The sequence below is a fragment of the Lathyrus oleraceus genome, chromosome 1 (assembly GCF_024323335.1).
Source record: "Lathyrus oleraceus cultivar Zhongwan6 chromosome 1, CAAS_Psat_ZW6_1.0, whole genome shotgun sequence".
NCBI classification, from domain to species: domain Eukaryota; kingdom Viridiplantae; phylum Streptophyta; class Magnoliopsida; order Fabales; family Fabaceae; genus Lathyrus; species Lathyrus oleraceus.
The window spans coordinates 304,515,085-304,521,214 of NC_066579.1; positions in this window are offsets into that span (position 1 = coordinate 304,515,085).

Here is a 6,130-nt window from a genome sequence, read left to right on the forward strand (position 1 = left end):
ATGGATATTTATTTCTGACACGCCGGAGTTCTGTCCGTGGTATTTATTAGCGGGTTCCATTTATTTCGGATTCCCCGGGTTAGATTTGGGTTTACTTGTTCAGATGATCTCGTTGCTATCCGTTTAGTGACTTTCTTGTGATGATGGTGATGTATCCTCCGGCTCCGTTTATTTCGGAACCCCCGAATTGGATTTGTGGTTACTTAGTCCCTTGGATGGTTGTGATCAGTTCCGAGATCGGAATCCAGTACAGTTGATGTTCAGATGTCTTAGAGGATGGCACTGTGAATTACATTCATGCATCTGCATCATTCCCATTTTGCATTTATCCGCATCTAACTCATGTTTTTGCATATGCAGGGTACATTCTTGATTGAGATTCTGGTTGAGAGACATCCTTGTTCCGGGTATGAGGACCGACTTAAAAGATGATGTTGTCTACAGTTTCTTTGATCCATAGATTAGTGTGTTGAAGGGTATGGTAGCATTGATTACGCTTGACCATATGGGGATGTTCCGTGAGGCTTATGGCAATATTACGAAGATGGTTTTCAGGCTCACAAATAGGGATAGGAGTGTCATCCATACTCTTCTCCAGTTTTATGATCCGGGTTTGAGATGTTTTGTCTTCCCAGACTATTTGTTGGGGCCTTTGATGGAAGATTATGCCGGTATTTTGGGAATTCGGGTCAGAAACCAGGTTCCTTTTTATGTTACTAAGAAAGAACCGGATATTGTTGAGATTTCTCGTGCTCTTTATTTGAGCCCGGAAGTGACTAAGAAAGGTTTGAAGGAGAAAGGAAAGTTTCCCGGTTTTCATCTGAGTTTCTTGGAGGCCACAACCAAGGAACATGTTGCTTTGGGTAATTGGAAGACTGTTGGTGCTTTGCTTGCCGTAAGCATTTATGGAATTATTTTGTTCCCTAATCAGAAGAATTTTGTGGATATTAATGCCATCCGGGTGTTTTCTCAGAGGAATCCCATTCCTACCTTGGTTGGGGACGTTTATTATTCGGTCCATAATCGGAACGAGAAGCGGCGTGAAGGATTGGTTAGATGTTGTGCTCAATTGTTATATAAGTGATTCATGGGATATTTGCCTTCCAAGGGTGCCTTTGTCTTTCTTGACCATGTTGTAAGTTGGGCAACCAAGTTGATGGGTTTGCGAGCCAAGGACATAGATTGGACTCATATTGATGTGGCTGGACGAGATTTTATTTACAGTTGCGGGAGTTTTCCCAATGTGCCCCTTATAGGAGTTCAAGGGTGTATTAATTATAACCCGACACTTCCTAAGAGACAAATGGGATTTGCTATGGAGGTTCCTCCCCTCGAGCGTGAGATTCAGGAGTCTTTCTACTTCCCGGTTGAGGGTAATCAGTCATTGTTGAGGCAAGTGTCTGATGCATGGCGCAACATTAAAAGGAAAGGCAAGATTCCTTTTGGTAGGGCTAATAACAGGACTTTCCCTCCATTTGATGATTGGCTCAGAAAGAGGGTTGAGCTCACTCGCCTGCCATTTCCTGTGGGTGATCTTTGGTATCCGTTGATTGAGGGACCACACTCTTCTGTCAGTATGGAAGAATTTCTTGAGATGAGAAGGGCAAGAGATCAACTGCAGGCAGAGAAGACTGAGATAGAAATGAGTGTTGCTGGAATTCAACTAGCTAATCAGGAAGTCAAGAGGGAAGCAGAAGACCATGCTAAGAGACATGCTCTGGAGGTGAAGCATTTTCAGAAAGACATCGCATATTACTGTAAGATCAACCAAGCTTTAGAGTCATCTACGAATGAGCACGACCGCACCAAAGAGCAGTTGGCTAGAGCTTTGAAGGTCATTGAAGATGAAAAGAATAGACAAGTCCTTGTGAAGACTTAGAGGGAAGCTAGAGCCAAATCCCTTACCACAGAGTGGGAAGCGAAGCTGAGGGTTAAGGAAGAAGAGAAAGCGAAGATTGTGGCCGAGAGAGATCACTATCTTGCTGAGAGGGACCATTATTTCCGTCAGATGAAGATTCATCAGAAAGAGGTGGGAAGACTTCAGTAGGAGAACACTGAGCTCAGATTCACTATGAAGTTTACCAGGATGGTTGATGATGCAGCTCCTTCTGTGAGACCTTCTTCAGATTAGATTTTTATTGCAGTTGTTATCATGTGTTGGATTACCGTCAGGCATGTTGACAGAATTCACTTGCTTGTATTTCTTTCCAATTTTGAAGGATTGTAAAGTTGATGTGTATCAGATATGATATGACTCTCGCACGTGTTGTGCACTTTTGCTATACAGTGGTTCAGTGATTGATCTTAAAGCTTTAGTTGTTTTTCCGTGTTACACATATTTAACACACACATGGTCGGGTGATATCATTGCTAAAGCACAAATTTTTGTTCCGTACGGTAAAGCCAGTTGATTGATGTCAGAATGTTGCTGTCAAATTATTGTCCGTCTCGATGAAGCCAGGATCGAAAGACAGAATGTGCCTTATACGGATAGACATCGCATTCATGCATGAATCATAATAACTTGTCCTCTATTTTGCAGGTGTCGGTTTCTAACGCGTTTGATTGTTCCAAGAATCATTGCTCGCGCACGCAGAATCATCCCTCTGCACGTAGCTCGTCCGCACAGATACTTTACCAGACGCAACAAACCCAGACTGATGGATCCACCCAACACTAACATTCTCGAGCTGAAGGAGAAGATGAGTGAGTTGATCAACGCCATGCAGGGGTTCGCCCTGGGGCAGAAAGAGATCGCCGAGAAGGTGGAGAGGCTTGAGCTGGCTTCGATTGCCAATAATAGCAACAATCAAGAGGGTAACTCCAACAATGGTCCTGGTGGTTCTAGGGATGGTGGCGGTCCCAGAAAGAAGGCAACTAATGGTGGTGTGGTCATCAACAACGGTGGTGGTCTTGGTTTTGCTGCAGGCAATGGGCCAGGTCATGTTACTCCAAAGGAAATTCAGTTTTCTCCTTTCTGTGGAGCTGTGGAGGATAAAGAAGAGGATCAGTTCTCTATGCTGAATGAGCAGTTCGGTAAGTATGGTGTTCAACCGCCGAACAAAGAGATTCAGGTACTAGTAGAAAAGATTAGGGCTCTGGAAAGCCATACCACTCCTGGGACTATTAACATGACAAATATGGGGATGGTTGAGGGGATTGTGATCTCACAGAAGTTCAAGGTGCCCACGTTCGATAAGTACAATGGAAGTGCTTGCCCGGAAACTCACATTCAGGCCTTCGTACGAAAGATATCTGCCTACACCATGGATCAGAAGCTCTGGATGTACTTTTTCTAGGATAGCTTATCTGGCGGGTCTCTCGAGTGGTACACCAAGCTGAGATCGTCAGATATAAAGAGATGGCAGGATTTGGGGGAGGCTTTCTTCAAACAATACCAATTTAACACTGACATGGCACCAAGCCGTACTCAGTTGCAGGGTATGTCTCAGAGGCCGAACGAGGGGTTTAAAGAGTATGCACAAAGGTGGAAAGAGTTGGCTGCCAGGGTTCAACCCCCGTTAGTGGATCGGGAGATGTCAGACTTGTTCATGGGTACTCTTCAGGGGACTTTTGCTGAGAGGATGGTGGTATGTCCAGTTACTAGTTTTACGGATATAGTAGTGGTTGGCGAGAGAATTGAAAGCTGGTTGAAAATGGGAAAAATATAAGGAAATGCTCTGTCGTCTGGATTGAAGAAGCCCTTCGAAAATGGTCAGCGCAAGAAAGAGGGTGACTCGAGTGATGTGTATGCCCAGAGAGGACCCGGTAGGAATCATTACTACCAGCATACTGCTGCAGTAACAATTCCTGCTGGTAATCAACCTGTACAACAGCAACAACAACCACCTCAGCAGAGAACACAAAGGGCCGGGTACCAAGTTAGGGGAAGGATGGCAGATCGCCAGTTTGATAGGCCACCCATGACATATGCCCTTATGTTGAAGAAGTTGAAGGATCTCGGGTTGGTACAGTTAAGGACGTTAGCTCCATTAAGACCAGATCAGAGGCCTGCAAGTTATGATGAGAACGTCAAGTGTGAGTTCCATTCTGGTGCTCCCGGGCACAATATTGAGGGTTGTAAAGCCTTTAAGCATGTTGTTCAAGACTTGGTGGATTCCAAAGCCATCAATTTTGCACCAACTCCGAATGTTAAGGCCAATCCCATGCCGACGTATGGTCAGATGATGGTGGGTGTAATTTCTGAGGATAAAAGTAAAATCGGGGTGACGGATGTGGATCAGTTGAGAACCCCAATGTCTATGGTCAAGAGACATTTGTTAAAGAATGGAGTTTTTCCTGGTTGTGGTGATTATTGTGCTGCTTGTACTGTAACTGCAAATGGGTGTGTAATGTTGAGGGAGACGGTGCAGAAAATGATGGATGAGGGGAGTCTCCGATTCGAGAAAGTTGCTTTGGAGAATGAGGATATTTCAACAAGAACCATTTATTTCGATCCTGTCCACCTGGCAGGGCCGGCAGATGCGGCTCCAATTACCATCACGGTACCTGGACGTATTCCGTATGAAAGTGATGGTGTTGTGCCATGGGACTATGGTGGTGATGTGTATTGCAATGGGAAAAAGAAAGAAGATCAGGCTGCAGTTGATACCACCGTTTCAAAGGTGGATAATGTCGGGCTTAGTGGTTTCACTCGCAGCGGGAGGTTGTTTTCACCTAACACGTTGAGAGGTGGCGATGTAGAAAAAGAACAGAGAGATAAGGCCGAGGCTTTAGCCAGGGCAAAAGGAAAGCAGGTGGTGAACGAGGATACTCCTAGAGCGGCACAAGTGCATGTTGAGCCGGAAAGTGAGTTTGACGCTGAAGCCGAGGAGTTTTTGAGGATTATTAAGAAGTCTGAGTACAAACTTGTGGATCATTTGCAGCAGACTCCGTCCAAAATTTCGATCTTATCTTTGCTGTTAGCAATCGTAATTGGATTTATGTAGAAGTCACAACTATCTGAGGTCGGTCAATAATAATGTAGGCAACAACATAAGTTAGGAGTCTTGATTAGTGAACCAAGTCCCAACAACTTGCCATGCCAAAAGAAAATGAGAATTGATCTTGTATTGGTTTAAGCCATTTGCATGATTTTAGAAGGCAATCTATCCTTAATGCAAAGCCATTCAATTGATCAATTGATCAAGATGAATTGGATTTGAATCAAGGAAGATTAAATCTCCCTAACCAATGTCAACTCATCAACCTTCAACTCATTGATCAAGAAGAAAGAAGAAGAACACAAGAGAAATAAAAATGGCAAAATTAAAATGCATTAAATGAAATACAATGTATCAATCATCATATGTTGACCAATGACATTGAAAGTCAAGGTCAAACAATCAAAAACAGAAGTGAGATGAAGATTGGAAATCAAGAAATGAATAATTTATTTTTGGCATTTTTTTAATATTTAAAATTAACTTGAATTAAAAATAAAAGAAAAGGTCAAACTTCAAAATTACTTCAAATTAACCTTGAAAGGTCCAAGTAATTTATCCTAAGCTCAACAAGGTCAAACAAAGTTTGACAAAAAATTTCAGCATTTTTAAAAGTCAGAAACTATTTTAATCAATTAAAAATGAATAAAAATAACCTAATTGAACTAAAATCTCAAATAAATCTCAAATCAATTCAAAAATTGATGAGAATAGTTTTCATAGATCCATCATCATTCAAATAGGTTAGGAAAATATTTTTGCATTTTTTGAATATCAAAAACTATTTAAAATGAATTAAAAATAACCAGAAAAGAGAAAATTCACAAAAAATATCAAATGACAAAATAAAAAATATTAAAAATCAGAAATAGAAACTAGAATTTATTTGGAGACTAATGCAATTGGTCCCATAATTTTTGGATTAAAAATGAAAGAGATATTGATTTTTGAAATAAAAAGGAATTTAAGAAAATAAAAACAGAAATTAGAAATTGGAAAAAATGAGAGCCCTTGGATCTGAGCTCATTAATTGAGCTGGCAGATCCAAGCACCCAGAGGCGCGCGCGTATTGTAGTCCACGGTCAATGCAATCACATGGAAAACAATTAAAAGTCATAACAATGAAGGATCATGATTGAATCTGGGAAAGAGATCACACGGCCAGGGATTGATCTGGCAATGATGAA